Source organism: Mesocricetus auratus, unplaced genomic scaffold, assembly GCF_017639785.1.
Source record: "Mesocricetus auratus isolate SY011 unplaced genomic scaffold, BCM_Maur_2.0 Super-Scaffold_100018, whole genome shotgun sequence".
Classification (NCBI taxonomy): Eukaryota; Metazoa; Chordata; class Mammalia; order Rodentia; family Cricetidae; genus Mesocricetus; species Mesocricetus auratus.
In genome coordinates, this window is record NW_024429199.1 from 35,712,206 (window position 1) to 35,727,895 (window position 15,690).

A 15,690-nucleotide genomic window follows, 5' to 3' on the forward strand; every position below is an offset into this window, starting at 1 on the left:
ACATTTCCTTTGAAAAGCGACCTGGATCCCGTGGCTGCAAGAGTGATTTGGATTGGTTTTAGCTTGACAAAGGGTGACACTGTTTTGGCGACCACCCCAGAGCATAATTTTCCCTTTGGTAAGCTTTGGTGATTGTGAACAGTGATTAATTGGCTAATTAGAATTTCAAAGGGCAGTGGAAACAGTGGTGACCATAAAGGGGATGACAGGAGAGGTTCGAGTCCATTTGGAAGTCACTAAGGCTTGTCTCCCAAGGCTTGCAAGCTTGTCACTCACAGTCCCCGTATTAGTCTTTAGTGTGTGTGTGTTTGTGCAGATGCTGTCCATGTTCATGCAGATGATGTCCATGTTCATGCGTACATGTGTGTGTGTGGATGCCCATGCACACATGTGCTCATGCATGTAGAGACCAGATGTCACCCCCCCCCAAGTGTCATTCCTCAGGAGCTATCTACCTTGTGTTTTTGAAACAGTGTCCCACACTGGTACTTGGGGTTCAGCATATGCTTGCCTGGCTGGCCTGCAAGCCCCAAAGATCTCCTTGTCCCTTCCTCCCCAGGGCTGGATCACAAGCACATGCCACCACACCCAGCTCTTCGTGTGAATGTTGAGGATGAAATTTAGCTCACGTTGTGCTCAGTGAGCATTTTACTGACAGCCATCCCAGCCCCACACTCAGCTGCCATCTTTTTCTTGTCTGCTTTCATTCTTTCCCCTTGCCATAAGATAAAGCTGAAACATCTTCATCTTTCCCTGTAGGAAGCGTGTTTCCCTTCTTGATTTAAAAAACATGTTGAACCTTTTCTCCTCTTCCTAATCCCAAGATCTCTCTTGGTAGAATGGAACATCACGATTTTTTATTTCCCTTTCCTGCCCCAATAGGCCACAGTGACAAATGGATTCCTCAGCAGAGACTACTTTAGGAGTTATTTAACAGTTGTGAGTTTGTACATATCAGTCAACAGTCAGGATTTTTTTTTCTCCCCAGAAAGAATCAGCATCCCTTAGCCTAACAGCCTAGCAACATGAAAATACTGCACAAAGTTTCCCTCTTGCTTTAATTAAAACTAAGAACCAGGTGTTGCTGAGGTAGAGAACATGCCACCCTGAAGCCTGGCATGGCTCTTCACTCCAGGCTTGGGACGGGATGCCAGTGGCACATAGAGCCAATTGGATGCCTCCTTCACTCCACTTGACCCTAAGAACAGCCGATTCCTTACAGCTGGAAGAATGGCACCATCTGCCTCTGGATCCTTGCAAGATTTCCAGTTTCCTGTAGGATGTGCAACTGGTTTGTCCAGTCACACGATCACCACCAGGGCAGTGACGGCACACGCTATAATGCAGCATCCTCCACATTAATACACAAAGGTCCCTTTGCCTCCTTCTAACTGTGCTTGCTTCTAGTTTTCTCTGCATGCTTCCCCTCTGTATCCTTCACGTCCTCCTCGATCTGTGTAGGAAGTGACTCCTGGTATCAATAGCTTCCCTTGCAAGGAGACCTGAGGCTCGGGCTTCCGCTGGAGGGTTTCCTTTCCAGCTTTTGTCTCGGTTGCACTTAACTGACCTCTCGGCTCTCATTTCCTTATCTATCTAATGAGGATAATAACAGCTCACAGGCAAGCTGATCTGCAGATGAAAGGTGGTCAGATCTTTTTAAATATCATGCTCATCCCCAAATAACACGGTCCTTCTGGGTGCGGCTGACAGGCACAGGATGATCTTGAGAACTCCTCCAAAGGAGAACGGAGAACTGAATGTTTCTCAGAGGCAAAGTCTGTGGTGTAGACTTGGGGGATGCCGGCGTACTAGGTGGCAGGGTGCTTGCCTCAACTGTATAATGGCCAGTGTTCAAGTCCACAGTTTGAAAAAAAAATTTTTTTTAATCATCGCAAAGCTTACTTGGATGTATGGAGATATCAGTTTTGCTTCTAACTGGCTGCGTAGACCTCCTCTCTCACCTTTCCCAGATGTGATGGATGGACACCATTATAACCCCCTCAGGAGACTATAATTAGAAGTATATGAATTATACGTTGTAGTAAGTTGTTGGGGAAATGCTTTAATTTCAAAGTGTTGTGTAAAATTAAAATTTCACAATTCTAATAATTCTAAGGTAAAGATCTCTCTGTGTCTGAAAAGATAGAGTTGTGACTGTCATGCACATGGCTGTCATTATTGACATGGTCATGTTGTCACTCAGGCAAGAGGAAGTCAGAACAAGGTTTCAGTTGCCACAGGCAGAAGCAGTCCCTGAGAATGACAACATCTCCACAGTCAATCTTCAAACTGTTGCTTCTCTGGCTCTGAGAGCTGTTTCTTCACACAACAAATGTTAAATTTGTTACATAGAGTTTTACCATACCCTCCAATAAGTGTAAACTTCATTTCTCTGTTGGTAAGGAGGTTGCAAATATGAAATGAGATGAGGATGGAATGTAATTGTAAAAAAATCTCTTTATTAAAATTTAAATGTGGGGGCTGGAAAGATGGCCCAGCAGTTAGTAACTCATACTGTACTTGTGGAGGATGAGTTCAAAACCAGTACTCACGTCAAGCGGCTATGTAACCACATAATACTTAAACAGCTCCAGAGGATCCAACATCCTCTTCTAGTGTCCGTGGGCATTCACATCAATGCGCACATACCCACACACATGTACATAGTTAATAAAATAATCCCTTAGAAGATAAAGAGTAGATTTTGTCTGCTTTATTGACTAAAGCATAACAAAATCTGGAAGGAGTGACATGAAATTTTTGATGCGTGCATTTGTCACATTTATTCCTCAAACAGTGTTCTGGTTAAAATTTTAAAACTAAACTACAATAACCCTGTGTTGTTTACCTGGAGTTGTAAGCATGCATCTCTATAAAATCTAAGCTATTTCACTTGCCTGGCGCCAGGACTTCATAGAATCATGCATAAGATGAAGACAGAAAACATTTCATGTTTATGGATGCCTCTATTAGTCAGGAAAAGGCATTTTCTTGTCTCTCCCCAAAAGTTTTTTCCAATACCTGCACAATGTACTATAGTAAGATTTGAGATGGAAAATGGATACACTTTTTTTTCTACAGTCATAAGAAGAATGCTGCTAAAAATGTTTGCTAAATAATTATAAACCAAACTTGCTCCCCCTACTTCCATAAATCATTTTAAGAAAGAAATAGACAGAGATTGATCCCTTCAAAGGGCCAAGCGTGTCTAGTTAGCTATGAAGGTCTGAATCTCAAAAGTACTGCACAGGCTCCTGTTTTAAATACACTAACCAGCTCTTGTAGCACAGTCTTCAGAGCTGTGGAGGCCTTGGGAGGTGGGGCATGCCTGGAGGAATTAGGTCACTAGGGGCGGGCCTTCCTTCGCAGGTCCTACCTAGTTCTGGTTCTGATGGGTCATGGTGTAAACGGCCGCTGCCACGCATCCCCATAGATTGCCGCTGTTCCCATCATGCCCTCCCCACCAGGATGGATTGAACTTCCTCTGAAACTGTGAGCCGTGATGAGTTGTTCCTCCCTGGACTTTTTCCTAAAATGTGTTTTGTCACTTATACAGTGTCCCCAGGAGCTCCACAACGCCCTCCATCCACCCCAACGGATGGGAAAGGTCACGTTATAGTTCCCCACCAACATAATGGCAGTTGCTTCTCTTTAGCAGTTGATGGTTGGGGAAATTGAAGGGTTAAGTAATTGAAATGTTTGCCACACAAGCATGGGAAACTGAGTATGGTCCCTATAGCCCGTGTTTTAGTTAGCAAACAGAAACCAATATTATGGCCACCTGTTAAAAGGTAAGATAGAATAAACTAGAACACAAGCAGGTTGCTGTTAGGTGCTGGGCAATGGTGGTGCATGCCTTTAATCTCAGCACTTGGGAGGCAGAGGCAGGAGATCTCTGTGAGTTTGAAGCCAACTTGATCTATAGGACTAGTTCAGGGCAGCCAAGACTACACAGAGAACCCTAACCTAATCTCAATAAATGGATGGATGGATGGATGGATGGATGGATGGATGATGGATGGATGGATGATGGATGGATGGATGGATGATGGATGGATAAAATAAACACTGCTTGGTGTGATAGAAGTCTTGGGATGGCTGTAGGCCTGAGAAGGCATTTTCAACACTATCCTACCTTCGTTCTCTGCCTAGCACACAATAGATCTCAGTTATCACTGTGTACCCGGAGTCACATGTGAAATTGTACCTCTAGAAATAAGTTTGTAAAGAATGTATACTTGAACGTTTCACATTTATCCATTTATTTATAGGAGTGCGCCGGGCGCGGTGGCGCACGCCTGTAGTCCCAGCTACTCGGGAGGCTGAGACAGGAGGATCGCTTGAGTCCAGGAGTTCTGGGCTGTAGTGCGCTATGCCGATCGGGTGTCCGCACTAAGTTCGGCATCAATATGGTGACCTCCCGGGAGCGGGGGGCCACCAGGTTGCCTAAGGAGGGGTGAACCGGCCCAGGTCGGAAACGGAGCAGGTCAAAACTCCCATGCTGATCAGTATTTATAGGAGTGCATGTGGGGGGGGGGGGCAGAGGACAACCTAATAGAGGCAGTCCCTCCTTCCACAGTGTAGGTAAGAGGACAGCCTGAGAGAGGCAGCCCCTCCTTCCACAGCGTGGGTCCCAGGGTCTTAGGTCAGCAGCAAGCGCCTGTCCCCATTGAGCCATGTCACCAGCCATATACTTGGATTTTGGTTTTTGATAAATGCAATTTCTTATCATTTTATGCTTCAAAAATAAAAGCTGAAGGAATAGGGGGGTACAGCTGAGTGGGACAGCATGTGAGAGACTCTGGGTTCAATGCGCAATCAGATAAAGAGTGAATTCTCCAAAACCTAAAAACTCTGTATAAATATTCAGTAGCTTTGAGGATGTCAAGTGGCCAGCAGAACGCTGCAAATGAAAAACAGAAAATATTTGCAGGACAATTGGCATTTCATTTCTAGAGAAAGCTGTTTTCTACAGAAATAGCTCAGCAAGTTTTTTTCTTTTTGCTTTCATTTTATTTCAAAATAAACCCAATAGAGGAACTGTAGTTAGAAGAAAAGACAGGGAGACAAGGCCTGCACTCCCCTTCTCATCTCCATACATAATGCATGCTTGTGGGGGAACTAGCAGTGGGACAAACGGGCAATTGATTGCAATGAGTGCTCCCCATTTAGCCCACTGATAAAAACGAAAGCCTGGACTCAATATCACATGATTTATAAAATGGAGGAACTGAAAGAAAACTTGGTTTATTTGAAGTCTTACTGTGTCTTAAGCAGTTAGCTAGTTTGTAAGCTTTTACTTAACACTATAACAATAAATAACACTATACAATAAATTGAGGGTTTTTTTTAATTATAATACATTCAGACCTTTATTCTCAACCCTGAAATTTTCTAATTATACAATTTCTTTTGCCTGGAGTAAAAATAAATGTGACAATCATGAATGGAACAGGGAAGTAATTATGCCTCCATATACATTTAATCAGTCACTCATTATATATGTGCATTTCTATCTACTTTTATCTTTTAAACAGCTTTAGGCTGCTGGTAACAGACACCCGGCTAAAGTGGCTTTAAAAGTGGGGACAAAGGCTGGAGAAATGATTCACAGTTGGCAAGTGTTTGTCATCCAAGCATGAAGGCCTAAGTTTGATCCCTAGAACTTTTGGGGTTTTTGTTGCTGTTATTGTTTGTTTGTTTGGGGGAGTTATTTTGATTTTTCTTTGTTTTTTTTTTAAGGAGATGTAGACAGGTGTGTTAGTGTACCCTTGTCATCCCAAAAACTAGACAAGCAGAGACAGTCAAGGAGAGTAGGAAGGCTTGACAGACCTGTTTAACCCATAGCCTGCAAGCCACATGCAGCCCAAGATAGTTAATGAATGTGACCCAATCCAAAATTGTAATGTGGGTTGGATTGAGAACAATGAGAAGATTCATTCACTGGACTCTAAACAGGTCTTTGTGATGCCCATGCAAATTACATCATGAATACTTGAAGAAGATTCAGGGGAGGTCTTAGTTTAATGGAGGTTTTTTTTTTAATAGGAACTATTTCAAGTTATTTTAGAATTTGCATATACAGGATACATTTTTCAGATCTATATCCCCTGACAGTATTGAGATTTAATAGTATTTTTAATTGTACTGAATATTTTATTTCTCTATCACTTCTAATACTTAGGAAAGACCCAAAATTTCAGAGAGGCAAAAGTGTTAAGGAAAATACAACTCCTCCTCTTATATATATTATGGCCTAGAATGAACATTGAGGCACACTTGGGAGTAATTACAATTTGCACATGTTAACTACTGCTAATGTAGTGTGGGATGTCTCAAGGATGCTACAAAGAAAATATAATGGTAAACTGAAGGGAGGGAGATACGTATTCTGGCCGATTTGAACTGAGAACGGCCCATCGAAGATTAGCACTGGATCTGGCCAAGTTCTAGAAGGTGAGTTCCAGAGAGGGACAGAATGAGGTCGAAGAATGGTTAGATGAAGCCCAGAGCCAAGTCTGTGTTCAAGTAAATGTTTAATGTCCCTTGACCTCAGCTCTGTCCTCTTCAGTGTTTTACTGGCATCTTGGAGAAAGGCTCTGCAACACAAAACAAGCAGCAGTAGACAGCACGCTAGACAACAGAGAAAAGATTCTAGAAAATCAGTCATCACTAACCAGAGTGACTAATGGGAACCAACAAGATAAAAACTGTGAAGTAAAGGGAACACTCTTAAAGTTCATTTGAAATATCCATTTTTAGTTTTGTAATGATGTGTATATGTGGGCATGTGGGCACGTGTGTGGGTGCCTGTGACGTCCAGAAGACGATCCCCTGGAGCTGCGGTTACAGGTGTTTGTGAGTGGCCTGATGTGAATGCTGGGGCCCAAACTCAGGTCCTCTGCAGGAACAGTACACACCACTCTTAACTACCCAAATTTCTCTCCAAGTATATATTCAGTTCTTTTCCAATGGTCTGTATGTCCAGGTGTTTTCTTTTTTTCTTCACATTTATTCATCTTATCATGTGTACATATGTATGTGTAGATATGTGTGTGCATGCGTGTGTGTGCATGCGTACCGTGATGTGAGTGTGGACATTGGAGAACAGCTTACTGGAGTTACTTCTCTCCTTGCCCCATGTGATTCCCAGGGATTGAGCTTGGGTTGCTACACTTAGCAGCATGCTCTTTAGTCTGATTAGTCGTCTCACTCCAAGTAAGTCTAGTCGTAAACCAACACCACACTAGTCTGGTTACTGTAGCTTTGTATCATGTTCTAGAAACCCTTCTTTTTCATGATTGTTTTGCCTATGCTGAGCCCATTGGGTTTTCGCGGTTAACTAATGATGGGAGCTTTAAGCGGGATACTCATAAAGTGGATTGGAACCAGAAGGCATTAAGAGAGAGAGTACAAAACTTTGGGGTATACAGTCTGTACAACGGAATATCAAAGTGGAGCATGAGAAATGAATTCACAGCCTTAAATGTTCTTCTAATGTGGTAAATGAATTCCTTATTACCCCAGATGGTTTCAATGGCTGAACAGGGGGTCCCAGTTCCATATAAAAGGGAAACTTCATAACAATTGCATTTGTTCATATATAGATCAGATTTTTGTGCATTCTGGTCTACTACTTATTTCTTAAAGATTCATGCCAAGGTCTGCTGACCTAGCAGTTAGGAATGCTGTAAGGACATTCCAGCATTGGATGGAAGATCATAACTCTGATAAGGAATGGGAACTGTTATTTCCATGATCTCAGTTAGTCTCAGACTCATGAGATATGAGGTAGGGACACTGTCCGGGAGGCTAGAGCCTTCTATCCACCAGCTCCCATGTTCTCTCCAACCTCCTTTTACTTTTCTATCCATCCCAACAGCCTCCCACATCCTTTGAAAATACACACTGCATATGTTGTATGTGTCAATCATTGATCTTATAGGGAGGAGCAAGAATCAACTTCTTTTGATGCCCAGTCTGAACAACTTAGTGAGACCGTGCCTAAGGGGGTTAAAAACAGGTAAAGAGGCCTGGGATGTAGCTCAGTCAATAGGAAGCACTTGCCTGGGACTCAATTAGGTCCTGGGATTCTAAGGGAAAAACCACCAGCTGCCTTCATGGTGCATGGTGCTGGCTGCTTACAGCATTAAGTAAGGGATTACATAATAAATAAAACTCCCAAATGCCCCTCTGCATATCTCATCTACTAGAAACTGAATAAAATAAAAAAAGAGAAACAAAGAAAGTGATCAGTTTCACAAGCAAGGGCCACTTAGGTAGCTGCAAGACTCAGTTTAATTTTAAGGCAAAGTCAAGTTGAATGAATCTCACTGCTGTTAAAATGTGTGTATTGAGTTACTGTCATTAAAACTACCTTAGCTGAAAAACTAGTTAAAAAATAGTTTTCATTGCTTCCAGTGTTTCACAAGATTGACCTGCATCTTTTGGGGAGGGAGCTCTCCGCGGAATGCTCCTATTCGGCTTCTCCTGCTGAGGTGCCCACAAGACTCCTAGGTTGGGCAGGATTCTGTCCCTTGACCATGGGCTTGTCTGGGTGTAAAGGGTTAATTTAACTAGGAGAAAAGGTGAGGATAGGGTGTTGGGTCTGGACCTAGACCAAAGGCAGGTGAGACGCTGAAGAACCTTATTCCTAACAACAGAAATACTCTCACAGTTTCATACCAGATGGGTCCACATCACAACACATGGGTCCACAGCCCAGGAGAAGCAGAATGGAATCTATCGAAGGAAAAGATGCTAGCACGTACCTGACCATATGTGCATCCCAGGCTTCTCCAGATGACTTCGGCTCAGATTCCCATGAGAACAATGATTGGCACCTCAGGGCTACGTGTGTCATAGTGATGAGTGTGTCTATTTTAATCACATAACTAAATCAGATTCTACAAAGAACAAAAATTTCAAAGGCAACGGGGCATTGTAGCAGAGAGGTAGAGGCAGGTTTGTTACATGAAAATTAATAGACCCTGATTGCTGACCCTATATAACTGTACTCCTCAATCGGGTCAGATGTAATCAACTCATAGGGGAGAAAAAGAGACAAAATCAGAAAAATAAATATCTCTAATCAAAAAGGTATTTCTAGCTTCTGTACCCCACTATTGACTTTTTTGACCTACTCAATTATGGAAGGACAAGTAATACTCTTGTTTTTGTTTTAAGCATGATTACTTTCCACAGAACATAGTAAAACTGATTAGGAAATGTGTAATTTTGAAAATATGTATCTGTGCTTGGTCTAAATCATACATAAACTCAGCACTTTCTAGGCTATAATAACATATCTAGTGGCCACATGGTTGACTCCCATAGTGTGGTGAGTCAGACCCACACCGCCTTATATTTCATCCCACTTACTCAAAGGGACCAGTATAAACATGTTTCTAGTAATTGTGTGCAGAAAATAATAGTAGATGAAGACATGCGATACTCTCGGGTCCGCACCAAGCTCTCCTACCCATCCTAAATGGGCCTTCAATGTTTCCCACTTGCCTACTTCTGTCTTATCTCCCCAACCTCTCTGTTAAGTTTATCAGTGGGAGCTTTGAAATGTCACTCACAGTAAATGCAAATGTCAGAAGGTGCTTGTAGGGACAGTGTAGGTTAGAGTTCTTCTCGTCATGTTTTATGTTAACTCTCTTCTGTTCAGTCTATCAGTGACCATACCTCCTCATTGCAACTACAGGATTCATAACATAAGAAGCAAATATGCCAACTGCTGACAATTTCACAGCACCTTGAACTTTGTACTCACATGTATAGGGTATGGACAGAAAATACCAGAAAGCCAGACTATTCTCGGCTATACCAGAGAACAGGAATGCAGACCAGATCAAGGTACACAGACCAGGCCAAGATGCTGGGGTCACACTCTTTGTTCATTTACTTTAAAACACAGAGAAAAGCCAAGGTGAAATAGCAGGGCCAGTTGATGAGGAGATGGCGCAAGCTGGCTCTGCTCCTGAGTTCTAGGGCAGGCATGCCCTGCGTTCTCTTCCTGTGTACTGGTGGTAGAGCTATAGGAGCAGGGTTTGAGCAATGGAATCCACACTAGAAAGTTCAAGAGCCAATGATACATGATTGTTCTAAAAAAGAAGGCCAAGTCAAGGACAGGGGTCAATTAGTTTACTGAACAAAGTTCTTTTGTTTTGTTTTGTTTCATCAAGACAGGGTTTCTCTGTGTAACAGCCCTGGCTAACCTGAAACTCACACTGTAGACCAGGCTGGCTTCAAACTCACAGAGATCTGCTTGTGTCTGCGTCCCAAGTGCTTGGATTAAAGGTGTGCACCATTAGAGCCCAGCCTGAACAAGTTCTTATCTGCATTTTTACATAGTTCAAGTGAGGACCACATGAGATCATATCAAGGGTTAACAGTGGATAGTTAATCTGAAGATGGCCTAGCTATCAGCCAGGAAGAGCAAAATCAACGCTTAATAGCTTGACATTTCTATACAATTTTAAAGCAACAGTACTGTTTGTTCCGCCATACATGATTATTCTGTTTTTGATATGTCGTAGCACGCACTAAATTACTTTTATCTTATACTAAGTGCTGTCTATGAATTATACCTAAGCTGCATAAATACTGCTCTCTTAGCATTTATGTTCATGATTTATCAAGGATTTCACTAATCTATTTCTGTTCTCATCCTCCAAAGCAAAATTCAACATTTTCTGTTCATATGGTCAGTTCACATTATAATGGGTATTTGGTAATGGTAGACATTTTTATTCCTGTGGGGGTGAGAGGGTTCAAAAGTTGCTGTGAAAAGACACGTGGCTTGTGTCTCTTCTTTGTGAAGCTCAGTTGTAAAGAATCGAAGCACAGCCAGGTTAGAGTGTGTTTAATGAGTAGAAATGCCAGTGGTAGTGGCTAATTATTCCCCATATGTATCTAGTGGAAAGAACCTGGATTGCCCTCCTCTTTCAAACTTCCTCCCACTCTCTCTAGCCAGTTTGTGGTTCCTAGAAGGCTCACATCTCATGACATGTTGGTCTTGTCTCCTCCTATACATGGCTTGCAACACAATTTCAGTGACTGTCATTCAAGAACCCACTATGAGAACGGCACACACTAAAGCTGAGCATCCAGGTGGCTCGAGCTCAGGACCGTGCTCGGCCCCATGCCTAGAAGGGTCCACTTGAGATGGCCCTCTGCTTGCTGCATTTCCTCCCAGGTTTTGTTCAAATGTTTCCTGTTTCATTGAGCTTTCTCTTACTGTTAGTATTCAGGCTTCTGTACTGGCCTGTCTTTGGGGTTCTGACAGAATACGCCCTCAGCTGCAACCACTAAGAACAACCTGTGCACATTCACTATGCTCCCTTTTAAAAGGGCCCTTCCCACCTCCCATCCTCCCCTCGCTCTCTTTCTTATCCCACCCCCTCTGCCCCTCTTCCCGGTCTCCTACTGCTCCTATCCTCAGAGGCCGGTCTCCCCCTCCCCTTTCCCCCTTTTATGATCCTTTCCATCTAATAAAAAGCCCATCTGCTTGGACCCGGTCACATGGCATCTTTCTCACGCATGCTGCTTTTCTTAAATTACAACACTTACCACTTTATTTTTTAGTTTTATTCACCTACTTCCCATCTCAAAACTCCCCTTCCCCTATTTCTACTTTCATCCCATGGTCCTTATTGCCTCTAAAAGATCATATAGAGAACTTCTGGGTTGTTTGGGTCATGTCATCTTAACCACCCCATCCCTAATACATGAAGAAGTATGTGAGATCACATAGATCACAGGATCTTTGTGAATTTTGGTTGGCACATTTCCAAAACCAGATTAGTACCCCTGATCTATAGCGGGTTCCCAATAAATATTTGTTTAATACATTCACTCCACCACCACCCCCTCCCCCGATTACAGCCATACACATTTTCTTGGTGTGGTTTGTCTACAAAATGTCCCTCAAAGAATCGTGTGTAGAAAGCATGGTCCCCAACTGGTGTTGCTAGTGAGAGGTGAATTAATCATGAGCACATTAACTGAATAATGGATTGGCCTCGATAACATGCTAGACATCTCAGACCCATGGACTATTAGGAGGTAGGGTCTAATTAGAGGAAGTAAGCCTTTGAAGGGTGTATCTTGTCTGAGGCTCCACATTTCTTTCTTTCCCCCTCCCTTCCTGCCTCGGTCTCTCACCCTCCCTGCCTCTCCCACTTCTTTCCTGCCTCCCTTACCCAGCCCCCCCTCTGTGTCTCCCTGCTTCCTGGCAGCCCTAAGGTGAATAGCTTTTAGTCTACATTGCCTTCCTGCTGTGATGCTCTACCTAACAAAGGCCCACTACAAAAAAGGTCCCTTCTTTTAATAATGTTCATTAATGCCAATTAAATTCCAACCTGAGTTGTAATGAGGATAAGAATTTCCACTTGTGGCCGCTCGTATCACTAGGTCCTGTTTAAGTGGACTTTGCATCAAGTCTCCTGGACTTGACAATCCTAAGCATATTTAAGGGACAGACTTTTTAGTATAAAGTATAGATGTCTTCCTCTGAAGGAAGTCATGACGGTTATATAATTGGGTATGTTGGCATTTCCTAAAGAAGATGACAGCATCCCCAGTGTGGTCCTGCCAGGAATATATTATACCAAGGCACTTTCACTGTGGCATGGCCTTCAATGTTTTGCTAGAGGTTGTGATGGTGAAGGCTAGCTCTGTTACATGGACCCAGTCCAGTGCTCTGTCATGACCCAGAGCATGGGACTAGAAGGAGCCTGGCCAGCTGGAACACTGTGGGAAGGAAGCTGGCAGAGACTCTTTTATGATTCTTGTCAGGGTCTGGACTCTTTTATTATTAGAGCTGGGCAGCAGGTTTCTGATAGAGTAATTCTGTTCTGAGTCCTGCTCACACTTGCTAATCAGTCTCAAGCAGATCTCTGTCCCCACATACCTGTCTTTTATCATTTTAGCTCTTTCATCTACAAAAGAGGGACCTCACTAATCAGCCCTCAGCTCTGATGTGCAGATCAGCTCACAATGGTTCAGAAAAAAATAATTTTAGAAGAGTGATGAGATAACTCAGTGGGTAAAGGAGCTCGCCATGCAGTCTGGTGACACGACTTCAGCCCGTGAGCCACATAAAGATAGAAAGAGAAACAACTCCACAAAGTTGGCCTCTGACCTCCACAGATGTGCCATGGCACCGACACTCAAATAAGCATCGTGAATGCACATGTGTACGTACACACACACACACACACACACACACACGAGTCACACTATTGAAGCTTTTGTTTTAATAACTTTAGGAGGCCTGGTAAGATAGCTCAGTTGGTACAATGTTTACTTTATATTCACGAGGACCTGATTCAATACCCCAGAACCCACACATAGAAGCTGGCATCCTGGCTTATAACTTCAGCACTGGCTGGTCCCCAGTGCTTGTTGGCCAACCAACCTCGCAGACTTGCCAGGTTCTAGGCCTGTGAGAGACCTTGTCTCAAAAAGTCAAGTATGTAGATGGTATGTATTTGAGGAACAATACTCAAAGTTGTCCTCTGGCATCCACATAAAATGCACGCACCATGTACACACACACACACACACACACACACACACACACACACACGCTGGTTTCACAATGGTATATCCCCCATCCCCCATAGTTGAGGGGATTTGAATACTCTGTCCCCAGTTGGTAGTGCTATTGGAATAGATTTAATGTCATTGTGGTTGGGCTTTGAGGTTTCAGAAGCCACGCACCACTCCCATTGAGCTCTCTGCTTCTGATGCTTGCTGCTCAAGATGTGAGCCCTCAGCTTGCTCCCCAGTTTAAATGTTTGCTTGCCTGCTACCACACTGCCCACCTGTGACTCTTATCTCCTGGGAACCATAAACCCTTCTTTCTTGGCCATGGTGTTTTATCACAGCAATAGAAAAGTAACTAATTCAATACGCATCCACAAACATACCCCCACACACATATATAAAGGATTCCAGGCAATGTTGTTATTCTATCACAGTGCCTTCTTAGTCTTCATGCCACTTGCAAAGACCAGCCTTCATTTATTCTTCTGCCCAGACAAGATGCCTAGGGAGGGCCTTGATACCCAGAACACACTTCCCTGCCTTGAGTCCCACATGAGTGCTCATGTGCACACCAGATGGGAGGGGACAGGGGTCAGCTTCTAACCAGGACTCAGGCACCAGCCCTCACATGTCCCACATCACTTCAGCTTCTCAAGATGTTGAAAACTCAGAGTTGGATGGAATAAATGTCGTTCAAAGGTTCTAACGAAACCCCCGTGACTGAAAGACAAGGTACCTCTATTGCGTTTTTCTTTCTTTGAGACTGAACCAGGGTTTCACTGATGGAGGGAAGCCCTCGGAGGCACATAGGCTGAAACTGCACATGCTCCCCACAGGGTATAGCATACATTGACATTTGGCCCAAGATTGCACTGCAGTTTTAGTAATCTAGGTTATGTGAAGGGTAAATTCAAGTCCTCCTTGTTTTCATGGAATAATTGCTAATGAATATAATCATGTCCCAATGTCATCTGTCTCATTTGCAAGTTGGCAGGGACAGAAAAAAGGCAGCCTTCTTTAGAAGCGATTAGAACATGGTATTAGGGTGAAGTCATCGGCTTACAATTAAGTCATTATTTTCCCCTTACATTAATAAATAACAGTGATGGAACCCAGGATCTTGTAGCTGGTTCTCGAGCCAAAGAAGATCAAGTGTTGAGCATCTGGGCTGCCTTCCCTGAGCTTTAGGCATTCTTTCCCACACCCGGGCTGCAGGGCTGACCAGCTCCTTGCACTACATGTACTATATAGGGCCTCTGTGGGCCAAGGCAGCACATGGCATTGGCCAGCTCAGAGCTGGAGGCTTCACTACCCAACAGAGCGGGGGAAGAGAGTTTTTTTAAATTTTAATCCCCAGTTGGCTTTATTGTCACCCGATCTGCGCTGAGCTAATAAGTGGAAGAGATATTCTTCAAAGAATAAAAAAATGCACGGCTAATAATTTTTGGCCTGGGGTGGTATCCTCCAGCTGTGGTCAAAAGAGGTTATAGGCTTCAAACTCCTAGTGGCTTTTGTTCCCCACGTGGCTAGTTTTGCCGTCCCAGTCACCATCTCTTTAGTTATGTTTTTATCTCTTTCTCTCTCTTGCAAATGAAACATTTCAAAGCATCCAGAGACCTATTTGGGGGAAGCTCTAAAAAAAAAAAGTCTGTAAAATATTTAAAGCCCATCTCAGGGAGAGGAATATCCACTGGAATTAGAGCAGTCAGATTCTGGGCTCTTTGAAATTCCATCACTCTATTAAAGATTATTGCTATCTCCTCCTGGCCTTAAGATGGCAAAATAATGAGAAGATCCCAGAAATGGGGATGGAGGCCTGCCTATCATCCTCGCCACGCCTCTAACTACTTGTCAGACAGAAGACAGATCACTTAGCCTAGATGAAGAACTGACTATGTCCACAGTGACATGCTCACAATCCAGTTGCCCCTGAGCAAGCAGACACAGACAAATGCCGCTATCACAAATTTGAGGGTGCGCTTGTAGAACTGTCCTAACATACGTGCTTGGAGATGAAAATGACCAGGCAAATGGCACCTCCTACTACTTCTAAGACTTGAAGTTTATAGACCCTTTGAATTATGTCTAAGACATCTATGGGAGTATGCCCATTGTAAAGTATCAGGGTGCATA